The sequence below is a fragment of the Microtus oregoni genome, unplaced genomic scaffold, assembly GCF_018167655.1.
Source record: "Microtus oregoni isolate MIOR12 unplaced genomic scaffold, Mior012 000007F_ref0000211, whole genome shotgun sequence".
NCBI lineage: Eukaryota > Metazoa > Chordata > Mammalia > Rodentia > Cricetidae > Microtus > Microtus oregoni.
In genome coordinates, this window is record NW_024543066.1 from 7,266,351 (window position 1) to 7,285,145 (window position 18,795).

Below are 18,795 nucleotides of genomic sequence, written 5' to 3' on the forward strand. Positions count from 1 at the left end.
TTAGCTTGGTGTTTCTGTGAGCCTACCAACAGTGGGAGCAGGCGTATCTGACTATTTCGACTGCTCTTGGGATTGCCTTCCTCCTATTGGTTGGTCTTGTATAGCCTCAAGTGCCTTATCTTACGGTATCTTGTTTGTCTTATGTGACTGTTGTCTCTTGAAGATCTGCTCTTTTCTGAAGTGAAATGAACAGGAAGTGGGTCTTTGGGAAGAGGGGAGGCGGAGGATAGCTTGGAGGAGTGGAAGGAGGAGAAAAGGAGAAACTGTGCTCGGGATATATTCTGTGAGAGAAGAATCTATTTTCAAACAAACAAACAAACAAAAAAAAAACCAAAAACCAAAAAAAAAAAAAACAAGCAAACAAAAGACCCCCCAAATGGAGGTTAAATCAAAAAGAACATTTTGTTTTGAATGATTTATTTGCCAAAAGCAAGCAAATCCTTTTAATGCTTGTTGGGAAGTTTGACTAATTTCTGTCTTCTAAATTTTTATTTTAAGCTGAAAGAAATGTCAGATCTATTAAACAGGTATTTTCTATACTCATTGTATCATTGATTTAAACTTCACATTATGAAGAAATTATATGTAGGAAATATTTATGAGTTGTGCAAAGATACAATTGAAACTTCGTATTTGTATTTTTTTAACCTTTGACTATAAGAATGTTTTTCACTTATTAAAATTCTTTTTCTATTCTGACTTATTCCTGTAGACAGAATTTTCTGCTTTTGGCACTTCTAGATTTAAAGATAAATTTATATTTCGGATTGGTATGTTTTCCCCAAGGAAAAATGGTTTTGTATAGTATGTTTATACAAAATCCACTTAAAGAGAGTAAAATGCTGTTTTTTAGGTGTGCATCAAAAAGTTAATCAAGATTATGATTTCTGAGATGTTCTTTTCTTTGCCATAGTATCTCTGAAACCTATGAGAGCAACTAGAACTAACTCTTTAAGTATTTACTGACTTGGAGAAGAGTAAGATTGCTAGTGGCAGGTAGGGATTTATTCACTCATCCTAGAAATAAATACAGAGCAAGGGCAACGTGCCAGTCATCGGGCTAATGTGAGCCTTCTTAAGTTTGCTTTGTTAGCACTTTCATAACGTATCTCTGATTAAACTTTAAAAGCCTTCTCAATGTGAGGCGTGCAGTAGTTAGTTTTCTAGTCGCTGTGATAAATTATCTGACAGAAGCAGCTTAAGGGAAGAAAGATTTACCCTGTCTCACAGTCGAGTCTAAGCAGTGAGGGAAGCAAGAGATGGAAGCAACCCCGGGGAGGGGCAGCGAGGCATGAGACAGTTCGTGACATCTGTCTACAGTCATGTGGTAGGGCAACTCTAACTGGCATGGGGCTAGTATAACCTCACTTATTTCTTCCAGTGGAGCTCTGTCTTTTAAAGGTTTTAGAAAGAGCACTACCAACTGGGCACCGAGTGTTTGAACTCCCAAGCATGAGGGTGCATTTCACATCCACATCGTAACGGGATTCAAAGCCAAGATCTCATCATTATATTTCAGCTTCCCCACATAGCCATTATATATTTCCTGAACTTTTCAAGAAGCAACCTCTCCCATTTGTCTCTAAGACTGAGAGCTGATGAAGAGAGACATTAGTGTTTTTCTTTTAAGCCTCGATTCTGTAAAGTCAAGCCTATATCCATTATGTCGGTTGTATCTAATTCAATGAACAACCTTCTTCTAAAGTATGGCATCCCAGGTCATATCTTAGTGACATAACCAATGCTTCCAATATGTGCTGTTTCTGAGAAACAGAGCTGCCTACTAAATGTCTACGATTAACTATATTGCCACAAAATAAGAATATTCATGGTAGTTCATCAATTATGGAGTGATCAACCCAGAAGATAAAATTAAATACTTAATTTTCATTTAGAAACTATTGGATGACTATGAGTTTCATAGAGGGAAATGTGAATACATGGGTGATTATGGAGAAAGAAAAACACAATCAAGTTACAAACTAAAAGAACAAATCCCAAGAAGGGTTTGATCCCTAGCTCATCCCCTGGGAGAAATCTCAGGTGTTTAAGGAACAAAAGATACCAGTTAGAACTCAATTTGGAGAAGTTCTTAGGACAGTAGAACACTTGATTATGATTAAATCATGAATCACCAAGAAATAATGATTGGCTGTTCAGTCAGTGACAGTAAAAGATTTTAAAGCAACAAACTGGGGATGTAACATGATACAAAATCTTAGAGCTTTCAAAATGGAAACGGTTTCCTCTATACACAGGTCCATGATAAATGCAGAAAAGGTTTAGAGACTGACTTCAAGACAGATCAACAGTTCTGGAGAAAAAACAGTATTTTATAAGACCTTGTTGGAGAATAATGCTCTAAGAAAACCCTGTAAACACGTTCCTTTTGATAATCTTATAGATAACCTCATTGGATTATAGGTAGCCTATCTTTGTACCCAGTAAATAAAACTCCCTTCTCAAGACCCAAAAAGAGGAACATGGGATGTACTCACTCATATTTGGTTTCTAGCCATAAATAAAGGACATTGAGCCTATAATTCATGTTCCTAGAGAAGCTAAATAAGGTGAATCCAAAGACAAACACATAGGCATCCTCAGGAATATTAACCTTCATCAGGCGATGAAAGGAGACAGAGACAGAGACCCACACGGGAGCACCGGACAGAAATCTCAAGGTCCAAATCAGGAGCAGAAGGAGACGGAGCACGAGCAAGGAACTCAGGACCACGAGGGGTGCACCCACACACTAAGACAATGGGGATGTTCTATTGGGATCTCACCAAGGCCAGCTGGCCTAGGTCTGAAAAAGCATGGGATAAATCCAGACTAGCTGAACATAGCGGACAATGAGGAATACTGAGAACTCAAGAACAATTGCAGTGGGTTTTTGATCCTACTGCACGTACTGGCTTTGTGGGAGCCTAGGCAGTTTGAATGCTCACCTTAGGAGACCTGGATAGAGGTGGGCAGTCCTTGGGCTTCCCACAGGTCAGGGAACCCTGATTGCTCTTCGAGCAGATGAGGGGGGGGGGGGGACTTGATCGGGGGAGGGGGAGGGAAATGGGAAGCGGTTGTGGGGACGAGGCAGAAATTCTTAATAAATAAATAAATTAAAATAAAAAAAAAAAACAAAAACAAAAAAAAAAAAAAAAAAAAGAACCTTCTATTCCCATGCTGGTTTTCCCTTTCCTATGCTGCAGTAGTGAGTCATTTTTCACTAGGACAGACCAGTCTTCATTCCCTTGACAGAGGTGCTCCCTCCACCCATTTTATACGGAGTTGCATCCTTCTCCTGCCACTGTTTCTGGTACAGTCCAGGTATTGACTACAGCTTTAACTCCAAGCAATGTTCATTTCCCAGTTACAGGCGATGATTAATTGCACATTTCCTACCACATAGCAGCTTTGTCAGGGGAATGGAAGGATTCCTGGAAACAAACACACAACTTTCTATGGCCACAGTTGTCACTTACAGTCAAAGAAGGTGACAAAAGGACCCCATTCGCAGAAGTTAGAGATTCGTGTGGTCTCTCTGTGGCATATCGAACTGAGAGGCAAAATTAAGATCATGTTTAACAATTTAGTAATTAATATTTTGAAATTTAGAAATAATTCCATGAGATAATGACTGTGCACTAATTATCATCAATCCAATATTTTAAAATTACCTAAACCTCTTGGAAACTTTCTATAATTTTCCAAGTGATATTTCCATACCTGCAAAACATCACGTCTTTCCAAATAGATGTGTAGAAACAGTCAGCTTATTTCATTAGGCACAAATTCACATTTTTTAATCCCCTAAATATTTAGTAGAAGCATTAGCTTGTTTTGGCCAATAAACTTAGTTAATATCAAGCGAGTCCCCTATATGTGTTCATGTGAGTATTCAAGAGTTTGTATGTGTGGATATGCAGTGAGGTCAGAGGGTAACCTTTGGTGTAGTTCCTCAGATGCCCTTTGGTCTGCTGGTCTCTACTTTCTCAGTGCTAGAGTTGACCACACCTGGCTTTTTTTCTCTCTGGGTCCCATGCATTGGATTCAAGTCCTCACGCTTTCTTAACAAGCATTTTACTAATTGAGCCATCTTCACAGTCTCCAAGTATTCTATTTTTTAGTAGCTTAAATGCCTAATTGATTTAAGTCCAAAATATCCATTCAGATGGAGAGTAGTGGTACTAGCCAACTCTGCCATCTTTGTACCCAAAGGACACAAGATCTCTCTGACCCATGAGTGCGTCACAGAAATCCCCACATGGTCAGACCATGAAATCCAGAATAGTGAGCACTAATAGCCTTTATCACTTACAAGGAATTTATCTCCTTAAGTGCTATCTATATAAGCAGGAGCCTGGAACACAGACAAAAGACATTCACTTTTGGATCCCCAGGAAGCTGTGAGGAATAGATTTATAAAGGATTCCTAGAGGCTCCCTTACCTGGGAATAAGATAGAATCAAAAAGGGAAATCTGAGTCTTTCATAGTCCCAGCACCACACTGTGAAGGTCAGGGCAGAGAAGACCAAGGAGGTGTTTGTAATTCAGACTACAGCAGTGGCAGGAGCATCTCAGATCGAAGGTTAGATCTGTGGATGATGTTTCCTTTGATTTGCACAGGAAAGTAGGAGCAGATTGCATGCGAGTAATCTATACCTTGGCTTATTTTGCATATTCGGGAAAGATTCAGGTATCTGAAAATGTTTTGTCTATCTTTGGCTAGGAGATAAGTTCCCCAGTAGGCTAGTGTGCTAGGTAACTAGTTATAACAAAGCACTGTAAATTTTGGGTTCTTAAGACAACATGCATTAGATACTTTATAGTTCTGGAGGTCAGGAATCTGAGATGAATCCTCACTGGGTTGGTGTGGGCCAGCCTGTTGGAGACTCTAGGACATAATTGATTTAATTTCCTTTTCAGCTTCTGGTGGCCACCTGCATCCTTTGGCGAGTGGCCTAATTGGTCTAGAGGCTCAAAATTTCTTGCTCTAAATCAGCAATGCAGAGGGCTTGATGCTGCGTTTCCTATTAGATCCCTGTCTGTGGGATCACCATGTCTATTGCCAGAGGAAGAGGTTGCTACAGATAAGATCTGCAAAAGCAAAGAACAGAACTCTCATGCAAAAATAAAATAAACATGAGTTCAAGTTTTAAATGTCTCCATGATTAATATGGGAACCATCAAATTAAAACCTGTTGAAAGCTGATTTTGCATTAATTTAAATTCTCTGCTGAGACAATTCATTTGCATTGCTATCAAAGTACTGATGTCAGTTTTATTATCTTTTAAAATGGTATTCATTAAAAATGTTGTTCATTATTATTACGTGTGTGTGGTGTGGCTTGTGTATGTGTGCACATGTGCTAATGATGTTTATGTGTGGACATGTATGCCACCCTGCATGTATGGAGGTCAAAGGACAACTTTCAGGATTCATGGGTTTTTTTCCTACCATGTGGGTCCTACAGATTGGCCTCAGTTCTTCTACTTGGTAGCAAGCTTTATTTCCAACTGAGTTGTCTTGCCAACCTCACCTATGAGTTTTGGAGTGTTTCTTTTTGTCTTTAATTTTATTACTTTGACATTTTATCTAACTGTGAAATCCATTACCTGCATATGTTTTAAAAGATCCTAGGGCCATAAGGTTCTCAGTAGGTGTCCAATCCTATTAGCTACTATTAAATTGATTTAGTTTCTCTCCTTCTTTCCTATCAAATTAATGATTGAGCCAAAGTAGTACTGACAACTACTTACCTTCATAGCTTCACATAACTAACAAAAGGATAAGGTCTGGTATATTTTAAATGAAATTGAATGCATTAGAAAACTGTAGATACGAGAGAGTAGAGTTGAAGTAGGATCTGTCTCTTTTCTAATTGAAGTGTTTAGTCAGTTCTGTGTGCTTGTCATTATGTAAATTGCAAATAGTTGTAGGTGAACTGCATTGTAGCAGGTGGCCCATGGATTTGCATGTTCCAGAAAATGGAAATGCTAGAAGGTGAGCTCATATTCTTTCACTGGGTTCCTCTCTTTTAAAGGAAGGTAACTATGGGTCTTGAACTATACCTCAGCCAAGTTCCAGATGAGTCTTTCTGGGTGGTTAGTGGCACCTCTGTACTTTTTGCACATATGAAATCACTTCTATTTTATGTACCTATGTCAGTGATATTTGCCAACAAAGAAGCAGTGTACTGCACAGCTCTCTGGAACATGGGAAATAAAAAAAAGAATTAAGAATAAGCCACACACTGTAAGTTCAATTTAATGTCTGCTCCAAAATTTCTAAGCAGAATCAAATTCCTTTTACTCGGGGCTCTGTGTTTAACACATTTGTGTCTCTGTTGTAATCATTTTATGTAGCTCTTTTCTTTGTGCATTTCTCATGTTCATTTTATCCTAATCTAATAAACTTTAAAATTCATTCATTTTATATGTTGAGCCAGGATATCTCAAAAGATCTTAGAGACCCAACAATGAATTAGTAAACTTATCATCATTATCCTCATCATCCTCCTCATTATCATTGCCATTGGAGATAGCTCTACTATTTAAAAAGGGGGGATGTAATAGTTTGTGTTAAGTTTTGATCTGGTTGGAGATAAATCTTTACATAGGAATCGAAGATGAGTGAAGGTGATGGTTAGTGGAGACTCGGGAAAGCTATCATTTTGGGTTGAATGATTTCTAAAGACATTTAATTTTTGATGAAATATATAATAATTTAGAAGGAAATGGGATTGGTGACTTCATAGAGGTTGCAGATCAACTGTTTAAGAATTTGGCTTGAAACTTTCAGAAAGCATTCTAAGTACAAACCAACACAGCAGGGTCCAGTTCTTCAGGCACAGACAATCAGAAGACTTCACCCTCTTTTTTATGCACCCCAGAAGAGACAAATTGCCACTAAACCTCTCTTTTCCTTTGTTTCCCTGCATACGTTAAATGTAATTCAGCAGAAATCACATCTTTCCAGACTTTCCAATCCAGATCCCAAGCCTTGTGTTGTGCTCTTGAACCTCCAGGTTACTGGGAAAGGATTCTCAGGGTTAACCTCTCACACTGAGAAATGGAACTCTCAGGGAAGACCTTCTAATCCTTTATTCATCCTTTGCTTACCAACACTGGATCCAGTTGATGTCCTGCTTAAAAGAGTGGGAAGAATATAGTCCTCTGCTGTCTTCATTTCTGAGATATACTAATTTTTTCCCATTTGCTGGATTTCTCAATTTTAGATTTCGTTCCTGCCTCTGTCTCCTCTACCAGGTCTTGGCATTAACCTCTCCTTTAATCTAGACACATTCTCTGGTTTGTTTCACAAATGTTTTAAATACTACCTTATGTGACATTTTAGACATTTCTGGTCTTTCCTCTTATTCCTAGACACAGAGATGAAGTTGTGTACTTGACACTTCCATTTGGAGGTGGCAAGACATCTCTCATACCTATCACATTTTGCTTATCAAGTCTCTTTTATTTCAAATGTCAAGAAATATCAGTTTCATTTACTTTCTCTTACCTTAACATCCTGTCATGTATCCTCTGAGATGTGGCTCTCACTTCTCGTCACTTCTTTCTTATCTTCATGGACAGAGTCCTAAGCTTATCTACAGTGATCCATTGGTGGGGTCATCTTTATGTCAGTAGTACAGAACTGGTCTGCTTTTGAAGTGATATTAAAGATGTTTATAAAAAGATAATCATATTTTATTCTGGATATTGTTCAAATCCATATTTTTCACAGGTGGTGATATACTCCAGTTAGTTTCCAATTATTATATTGTTGTGATTTTGATCACCTTATAGATTTTAAATTTCTAAATCATATACTTCAATATGAAATTAATATTATATGTAATCGAGCCAAAATAATTTTCATGGAAATCTAAATGTTATGTTTTGGATAAATGTCCCATATTAAGCTCTATCTTTAAGGCCTAGGGTCTTATAGTGGGGGAATGCTGTGGCCCTTTAAGAAATGAGTAGGATTCACCTTCTTATTTAGCTTCTTTAGGTTCACCAATTGTAGACTCCGTGACCCTTATTTATGGCTAGAAACCAATTATGAGTGAGTACATCCCATGTTCATCTTTTTGGGTCTGGGTTACCTCACTCAGAATAGTGTTTTCTATTTTTATCCATTTGCATGCAAAATTCGAGAAGTCATTGTTTTTTACCGCAGCGTAGTGCTCTACTGTGTATATATTCCACACTTTCTTCATCCATTCTTCCATTGAAGGACATCTAGGTTGTTTCCAGGATCTGGCTATTACAAATAATACTGCTATGAACATAGTTGAACAAATGCTTTTGTCATATGATCGGGCATCTCTCAGGTATATTCCAAGGAAAAACATATAGTTACCCTCTTGCTTATGGAAAGTAGACAAAATTGCCAGGGAGGAAAGTGGGATCTTGGGGGTGGGGTGGGTTGGGGGTAAGGGGAGATGGGGAGAGAAAAGTGAGAAGGGGAGGATGGGGGGAACTTGGGGAAACAGGATGATTGGGATAAAGGAAGGCTGGATAGGGGAGCACGGAAGCACAATTCTTAGTTAAGGGAGCCACCTTAGGGCTGGCAAGAGACTTGAATGTAGAGTGGCTGCCAGAAGCCCAAGGCGATGTCCCCAGTTAGTTCCTTGGACAGATGAGGATAGGGAACCTGAAACGGCCCTATCCTATAGCAATACTGATGAATATCTTGCATATCACCATAGAACCTTCATCTGGTGATGGATGGAGATAGAGACAGAGACCCACACTGGAGCACTGGACTGAGCTCCCAAGGTCCCAATGAGGAGCAGAAGGAGGGAGAACATGAGCAAGGAAGTTAGGACCATGAGGGGTGCACCCACCCACTGAGACAGTGGGGCTGATCTATTGGGAGCTCACCAAGGCCAGCTGGACTATGACTGAAAAAGCATGGGATAAAACCGGACTCTCTGAACATGGTGAACAATGAGGGATGATGAGAAGCCAAGGACAATGGCACGGGGTTTTGAACCTACGTAATGTGCTGGCTTTGTGGGAGCCTAGCCAGTTTGGATGTTCACCTTCCTAGACATGGATGAAGGGGGCCTTGGACTTTCCACAGGGCAGGGAACCCTGACTGCTCTTTGGACTGGAGAGGGAGGGGGAGAGGAGTGGGGGGAGGGGAAGAAGGGTGGGAGGAGGGGGAGGGAAATGGGAGGCTGGGAGGAGGGGGAAACTTTTTTTTTCCTTTTCTCAATAAAAAAAATCACAAAAATGGAAAAAAAAAGAAATGAGTAGGAAGTTCTAGTGGAGACAAGATCTCCAAAGGAACTAGAGGATCCTGGTCCCTTCCTTTCTTCTCTGGATTGAAAAGTGAGTAACTTATTCAGATTTTGTAGTTGGAATGGCGGACTGCGTCCCCGGCACCCGGCTGCCCCCACTGCTAGCTTTACCCGAAATAATTACACGGAAACTGTATTCTTTTAAATATTGCTTGGCCCATTTTTTCTAGCCTCTTCTAGGCTAGCTCTCGCACCTGGACTAGCCCATTTCTAATAATCTGCTGTAGCCCACGAGCTGGCTTGCCAGGAATGATCTTAACCTGCGTCTGCCTGGAGTGGGAGAATCATGGAGACTCCTGATTCAGCTTCTTTCTCCTAGCCTTTTGTTTTGTTTACTCCTCCCACCTATGTTTTAACCTATGAGGGCCAAGCAGTTTCTTTATTGCTTAACCAATGAAATCAACAAATTGATATATGACACTCCCCCATCATTCAGACATGTGTTTCCTGTTATCATCTTTTGCCCTTCTCAGAACTGAACTGATGTCAATAGCAAGCCTTTGAACATTCAGAATTGTGAGGCGAAACTTTCCTTACTTCTTCAGCAGCTTCCCTCAGCCTTTGTGCTCTGCTGGCACCAGCTTTGCTAGTAAGACACAACTACGCAAAAATACTGGGAAAGTGAATGCTCCAGGACACCCCTTTCCCAAAACAAAAGCATTTTCAGCACGCTTTAAAAGTGTGTTTTTAGTACAAACACTCACAGACCCATAATTTCATAGTCTATGTTTTCATAAAAACGTATACTCGCTTTCCATATCACTGTTTGATTATGATGTAACCCTTAGGATAAAACCATGTGTCATTGCTTCTACTCTTTGTTTCATAAAATCTACAGGGCAATAAAAGCGGCACACATACCTTTTTTTTTTGTTTTTTTTCTAGACATGGTTTCTTTGTAGCTTTGGAGCCTGTCCTGGAACTAGCTCTTGTAAACCAAACTGGCCTCAAACTCACAGAGATCTACCTCCCTCTGCCTCCTGAGTGCTGAGATTCAAGGAATGAGCCACCACTGTTCAGCTTGGCAACCACCTTTTTTGTGAACTCCTTCCAACTACATAAGATTGATATAACAGGGAGACGGTTATGATAGTAATATGAGATAGAAAACTCTGTTAGAGTTCTACTGTAAGGCAGACAGAATGAAGACAGCCCAGAGGCTGGTGGGATAGAGCCAAGTGTGTGCAAGTGACTCAAGATAATTAGAAATTTGGCTGAGTGGGGATTGGAGTTAACAATGGTCTGAAGGACAGTGAGCAAATATTTCAGATACCATGCAATGCTACCACAAAGAGCATTGAGGGGCCTAGAGAAGGAGCAGGTGTCGAAGTAAGTGTTATCACACTAAGAAGGTTGGTCATGCTTGTCCTACCTCCTCCTTCCTAGTTATAATGAGTTAGAAGTGGCTAGAACCTTTGTAATATATTGTAAGGGACTAGATGCAGCTGTCAAATTAAGAATAGACATTATGATATCTTGGAGCATCTCACAAGGTTGGCACTCTCCAATGTGACTCAGTCTGGTCCAGAGATTTTCAGCAGATAAGACTGCTTCAGCACAGGTACAGTTCTCCCAAGCTTTGGTGTGAATTTCCCTGATTCAAACCCTTTACTCTAGGAAAGGAATGCTTCACATGTCACCTAGATGCTCTTAGGATGGTTTCTTGATGAAGACCCCTGCTCCAGTCAGGTAGGTATGGGGTCACCTACCCACTTACTTTGTCTGGTCCATGCCACCAGCCTGCTCCTACTCTCTATTTCATAATCCTGCTGCCAGAATACCCCTCTGGACACAAGATTGTGTCTGAGACTCATTTGGATGTGCATCAGAGCAAAAGACAGAAGTTCCCTCTGAGGAAACTGATCATAGCTGGCTCCACTTGAGAGATCCCTAAATATGATAATCTCCATTTTCTACCATGATGTTTTCATGAATAATTCACATGCCAAAGGAACATCACTATTCATTAAAACAACCTGCTACTTTGCCAGTTGTAAATTACATTGAGAAATCCCTTTAAAAACATATTTTGCAAATATCTACTTGATCATGACCTTTCTTACTATAAATGATTCCCAAATTCCAATGTTAAAAATTACTGTGGCTAATTTAACGAGTATCCACTCTGAGTAATGGTGTATACTATGGTATTATGAAGTCTCTTAGAATTACAGTCAGGGAAAGTAATTTTCCTTAATAACATATATACTTCAAATATTTAATCACACCCTTATTGGAACACAGTTATTAATATAGCCACTATAACTTGTAATTATATATAGTAATAAATGAGAAGAAAGAAAATATCAAAATTATTCTCTTTGCAAAATTGTTCAGCAACCTCATGAGACTTAATAATAATTGGATGTGCCGTAATGGGAGAGTATGGGTCCTACTAATAAATCTAGCTATATGAGATTCTATTTCTCTACCATTTTACAAGGAGCAATTTTTTACCATTGCTAAAAGTAAAATATGTAGTTAGCATATAATTATACTTTAAGTAGATATACATACATAATGTAGAAAAATTAATGCACAATTACGTTTATTTTATAGTAATGATTTGTGCCAGCAATCATTCTATATAGAATAATTGGAAGAAAATAGAAGAATATATAGAAGAAAATGGAAGATTGCAATTTTTACCAATTTTGACTCAAAAATATTGAGATGATGTTTCAAGGCTTTACAAATAAGAAGACATGTACTATCTCATGTGTTCTATGATTTATAATTTCAGTCTTCCACGAAGGTACTTGAAGCAAAGGCATTGACTTATACTTCCTATAGAGTCTGTGTTGTTCGCAATGCATGTATTTGATTTCCTACGTACTTTATATATGCTATGAGCTCACCGTGGTGCAGAAGACCCTCATAGCAAGATAGCTTAGGCTTATGTATTTCTCATAATTCAGGAATCTGTGGCTGTTAAAGCAATAAAATTTTAAAATGGAAAGTGAATGGAACAAAGAGTTTGGACAAGCAGAGAGATTTTTAAAGATTTTTCACCTTCTCTCTTTAGTGCTAGGCTTTTGGTAACTAGAAGAAAATTTAAAAATAAAAAAAAGTGCTCAGTATTGTGATTGCATGCTTTCTTTTAGTTCTTTCATAAATCTGTATCTCTAAAGTTCATAAACAAAATGACAAGTGAAGGGTTTGGGATGTGGTTCAGTGTCAGAGAACTTGCCTTGCTTGCAAAAAGCTTGATTTTTACCCAGAAGCACAAAAAGAGAGTAAGACCAAGATCAGATTCATAAAACAATATACCCTGTGTCTGCATTTCCATGAGAAAGATTTTGGGCAGTTGCACCTTACTCAATGGCTGTAGAGCCTGGGACCCTCGCTAGATGGAAGCTTATAGTTTGGCCATTTTCTTTAGAGCCTGGGACCCTCGCTAGATGGAAGCTTATAGTTTGGCCATTTTCTTTTGGACAGTGAGAATCAAAGGAACACCTGTCTTCACCTACACGTGGGCTCTGTAATCCAGCTTAAATAAACACTTTTTACCATTTAGTCTAGAATATACTTCTCTACACTGGAAGGTTCATCAAGAAGGTGCATCCAAGTTCCTGACCTCAGGAAGTAGGCCTGGGCACCCTATCCAATTATCCTGTCTCTTATTTCTCTGGGTCATCTCTCTACCTTTCTCCATACTTGACCCAGGTGACTTGCTGCCCGAGGCATGAGCGATAATGGAGTTTTAGGCTCACGATCATAATAGCATGGTCCTAATATATAATATATATATAAGTATAACCTAAGTTATAATTAGGTTTGTATTAAGTAACTTAACATTTGTGACTTTTTATTCTGTAGGTTTTTTTTTATTCTAGGAATTTCCCATCCCTTCTCTGAACTCTGATAGGAATTAACTTTTCTGAAAGAAAAAAAAAATCTTAGCTTGCCCCAAATGAGTTTTGCTAAACTACTTCCTGAAGAGAATCCCCTTTCTTGCCTAGCAGGATGTTCCAAGTAGGTGAGAGGTTTCTGTTACAGGGGAGACAGACCTTTAAGGGATCAAAAGTTGAGAGTATTGCTTTAGTGTTCACCTGCAGCTGATCCGCTGTGGATTTGCCTAACTTCCTTGTTATTGTGTCTCATTCCTGTGCCTGAAATGAAGCCAATCACAGAAAATTCCTGACAGGGTCATTTTGCAGTGGCGTCAAGGAGCTCCAGTAGATATGTAATTAGCTACTCAGTTTCGGAGCCATGCTTTGCTGACTTTGACATATAAGTTTGGACTAAAAGCGTCACCATTTGATGGGGTCTTGTTCCCTACAGGTCTTATAGACAACAGAGAACAGAGCCCTGGGAGGGATGAGGCTGACAGTGTGCCCACGTTGCATTTAGTTTTATGCTCCAGTCACCTGCTGTGATTTCTCTTCATTTCAAGGTGTTTTTCCCCAGAAGATGGTATTAATGGCCATTTTGATTGTTCAGTCCAGTGTATTGTTCATTTTTTTTTCTGAAAAGTTTGCTTTTTCTTTGATATTTCTGTGAAAACTCACCAGAGAATTAATATTACAAAAAAACCCCTAACATTTGTTAAACAATTATCAAATTATCAAAAAATATTATTGGAAAAGGCACAAAGTATTGACCCGCTAATTCATTATTAACTTAGCCTAGTAATCATATAATATACATAGCCTCTTTATTATTAACTTAGCATTGTAATCATGTAAGATACATACCTGGGGTAAAGGCAAGTAGCTTTAGATACTGCTTGCTGGGAATTTGTTTAACAAATGGGAGAAGTGGACTTAAAGCAATACTATTCCTACCACAGGTGCAGTCGTGGGTAAACAGGTAAAATGGTGGGGAAATTCAGAGTGTGTTGTAAGGCCTTGGAGAGTCAGGGAATGTGACTCAGAAGGGCTGATATTTAAGCTGGTTCATTAAGGACAAATAAAGTTCATCGAGTGGCTAAGTGAGTAAATTTAATTAGCGGGAAAATAATTAGGAAAGATTAGTGTGTTCAGCCTAGCTCAGGACAGCACAAAGGGTAATGCAGGTGATGGAGCCTGGAAATGAGGCTGGGAGTATGGCTTGGCCCGGGTCTGATGCCATGTGGATCACTCGAGAAAGTTGTCAGGTTGGGGCTAAAGAGATCTCTTAGCACTCAACAGTGTTTGCTGCTACTCTTCCACATGACACAAGCTTGGTCCCCAGCACTCATTCTAAACAGTGCATAACGGCTGGTAACTCCAGCACTTGGGATTGGAGGCCCTCTTCTGGTCTCTGTGGGCACCTGCACGTACATGGTACACAGAGAGAGGCATACAGAAAACAAAATAATTTTAAAAGGTTTGTGGCCATGTTTCTTTTGCGTGTTTTGCATTCAGGTAATTGAAGGTCACATAGCATATTATGATATGAGAGTCCTTTTCTTGGGAACTGTATTACCGATGCTAGGCAGAGTCTAAGCTGAGGCCAGTGAGGGTAGGAAGGAGCCTGACAAAACTACCAGGTCGGTTATGATTAATTGCTTAATCACTTGATGAAATGAGATTGAATTAGAACAGTGTCAGGGGACAGAGAAGTGACTCAAAAGCGAGTCAAGATTTGAACCAAAGGCTAGAAACTTATGCATGGGGAAGGATGAAGGTGGTGCAGATCCTTGCTGGAGAATTGGAACCAACGGCAATGCATTCACCAACATATGGAATTCAATACAATAGTTAATTCACATAATTAATTTGATCATGAAATGCATTCCTATTCCCTATCAACTCTATGTTACGTAGTTAGAGAAATATTTGCAGTGAGATGGTTTTGCCTTTTGGTGTGTATTTTAAAGTTTAGGAAAATCACTGACACAGATGTTAGGGATAGGGTTAGGGTTCGCCTTGCCTACCTTTTATAATATAAGTAATTTGAATTAATTACACCTGGGATGCATCTTCTTAACTTTCTCTTCATGATGAGGCATCATTAATCTGAAAGCACTCTCCTAAAGGTTCATCTCATTGGTGAACTGTATCTTACCAAAATAATGCTGTGCCAACTCTCTCTTGAACTGTCTATATATTAAATCACAAACAGATCTTATTTGGGGCTGTCAAGTTTAAATTCTCCATCAGTTTTCTCAAGGCCATTGACTTGTACTCTGTGACCCCATCACTCACTCATGTCTTCCATCTTGACATTGTGTCAAGTTTCATCATGAAGGATGGGCAGGTAGAGTGCGGACTCAGCTCAACTTTCACACGGCTCTGCTGATCCCAAGATGGTCTTAACCGATGGTCAGAATAGCAGGTGGAGGGGCTGTGCCGGAGAAGGTAATGTTCCTATAGAGTTCTGCTTCTCGTTCAGCATTTGACCTTGAGGAAGCAAGTTTACTTGACCTAACCTGAGTTTGATCATCTGCTAAAAAGTCTTTGCTCCCTGCAAAGTTCTAATGACCTGATGAGCTGTCTACACTGGAGTCTGATTATCTCTGTTCCAACTGCTTCTGGACTAGTGGATTTAAAAATCGCCCAGTTAGTTGGTGATGAGAAATTCAGGTGAGAAGTAATTCTTTTATGGAAATAATGTTTTGCGCAAGTGATTGGAACATACTACCCTTAGAATTTCTCATAACAAAAAGATTACGCCCCCATAAAAATGAAGATTTATTGTAAGCAATGACTCCTGTATAAGGGGCAGCTTGAAGCTAAGCAATAACAGCCATGTCATTTTGATAGTGTCCAATTAGGCAAGAGCTGTAGAGCTCATCCGAGAATAATTTGAAGCAGATGCCAGCATTAAGACACAGATGTGGGACATTTTTCAATGGCACTGGAACATGTGTGGTATAGGAGAGCTGATAACTTCATCATTGCCTTTCTTTCTACGGGATTGCCTTGGAAAAAGACACGGACCTTCAGCTATCCCCAGGCTCTCATTTCTCTCCCAATGGGTAGATTTCCTCAAGGTAGACATTCTTTGAAACTGAGGTCATTAGGTTTGGATGTATTCAGTCTCTATGCCTTTTTCATGATCTCATATCTCATATCCTATATGTGGCGGTTAGAGTAAATTTTTGAGCAAAGTACCCAGAACCAGCAACAGCTGATAACCCTGATCAAACACGATTTTCCTCTGATAGAGCAGAAGTCTTTAAATTAATTCTTTTCACACCAATTTTTTCCTTCTGATTTTTGTTCTATGAGTTTGAACATTACACTGAGATTTTAAGTTTCTTTTTCTGTGAATAGCATCAATCTCTTTGAATGACCTTTTGATTTTAAAATCTCCCCTAACTTCCTAACTTGCTCCATCTTTGTGTACCACAAGGTATAACTTAAGCATGGCACCCAGAAGGATGCTAGGCTTGGGTTGGGGGAGGACAGGGGATGGCTGCACTGAAGGGAGGATGGGGTGTAAGCATGAATCTGAATCAACCGAAAATTATTCTAGAGCTGTAATATTTAGGGTTCTCTGAGAATCATGAGTAATTGTGGAGAGAATTGGCATAGCTGGCTGAGTGGAAAAGAAATGTCAAGGTTAGCTTGCATCCCCGTCAAGGCCCGTAGACATGATGTATAAAGTTCGGAATTCAAAGGACAGTAATGAATGCATCTCTGCAAGCCATCAGAGTGAAGATAAAAGTGATGGCCTCCTCTTCGGTTAATAGAGGGCCTTGGAAGTCAAAAAGAAACAGATGGGCTTACAGCGTCCATAGCAGAATACTTTGGAGTGATGGAGAGCTCAGACCTGGTTCTGACAGCAAGGGTGAAGCTATTTCAATGCTTTCATACTCTACTTGATGTAGCTAGTGTGTCTAAGCCTTGGTGTCCTTACCTGTAAAATGGAGCCAAGTCAAACACTGATGTCTGGGATCTGTGTGGGATGTAGGTGCTGATGAACCCGAGTAAGTCAGAGCTCACAGTAAGCACTCAGTGTCTGTGACAGCAATAATCCTTCCTCTTTCTGTCTAGTTGCCAGAGGGTGATGGCACTGGAGTGGGCAGGATAACCTTCTTTCTGATTGCTTTCAAGGTTTTCCAAATTAAATGGGCTCTAATTCATTTTAGGCTGTTTATTGCCTTTTCCTAAACTTTAAGGTGTTCTTTCTGTACTGAGAATGTTCTGGTTACAGAGAGCAGACCCAGGTGATTCCTAGGGGCCACTGAAGGCATGCTCTCTCCCCATGTGTGTGTGTGTGTGTGTGTGTGTGTGTGTGTGTGTGTGTGTCTGATTGAAATCATCCTTTATGCTCATCCTCCTGGGAGAGCAGTTGGCTGTTTCACAACAGCATTACAAAGTACGTGCACATACACATGATTATCCACTGTACCCAGGCTCTTTTTAAGCATTATTTATTTCCAAGAGGAGAAAGGGGTTTTCATTTTAAAACTCAGTAGCTGATGAGTTTCCCCGGGTAAATTATCCAGTGCTGTTCATGTAAATTCTCATCTCATTATGTCTGCCTGTCTCCCCAAGCCTGTCATTGTACAGTTCAGTCATCTCCTCTCTTTACGTTCTTCATGCTTGGAATTATATGCACATTTCATTAATGCTGGGCTTAAATCACCCGATGTTTTGCAGGCAAGGTATTGTTGGCTAGAATCCGCTCTCCCACTCTTTCCGAGTCGGTGATGAAGGGTAACAATTCCTCAGGATTTGCATTGATAAAGTCAGGCTTGATAAGTAAAACTTCCAGGATTAAGCTTGTATATAACATAATAATAACAAAATATGTTATTATTCATTATATCATTATAATATCATATTATAACTATCAATTATATTAATTATATAATATATTATAGCTACATGCTCATGTAATAAATATGTAATACATGACATATTATATAATTACAATAGCCAATATATTAATGTGTAATATAATAATAATAATTATTATTATTAGCGTGTGTATGGTTGCCACACTAGTGGAACTCAGATTAGTTCTCTCCTTCCGCCAAGGGGTCAGGGAATTGAACTCAGGTCCTCAGGTGTGTACAGAAATTGCTTTTACCTGCTGAGCCATGTCACTGCCTCTTATGTGTAATCTTTAATGTTTTTCGGATTCGTAATCAGACATGCTATCCATTGTCATTGACTTAGCTCTTCCATGGTTTTTCAAAAGCAAAAATTCCCACCCGTCCTGAGGAGAGTGAGCACCTGTGACAAACTCAAAATTAGAATGCACCTTGGCTTAGAGCAGTGGTCCTCTTCCTTCCTAATGCTGTAATCTTTGAATATACTTCCTCAAGTTGTAGTGATCCCCAACCATAAAATTATTTTTGCTGCTACTTCATAAGTGTAATTTACTACTGTTATGAATCATGATGCAAATATCTGTGTTTCCTGATGGTCCCGTGAAAGGGTTACTTGGCACTCAAGGTGTCGTGATCCACAGGTTGAGAATAATGCTAGTTCTGCTGGATTGATATCATCCTTCTATACCATATCCATGGCTGGGGGTGGGGGTGCAGAAGTAGAAAGATGAGAAGGACTCCAACCCTCTCCTTGGAATCTAGAGATTGAACAGA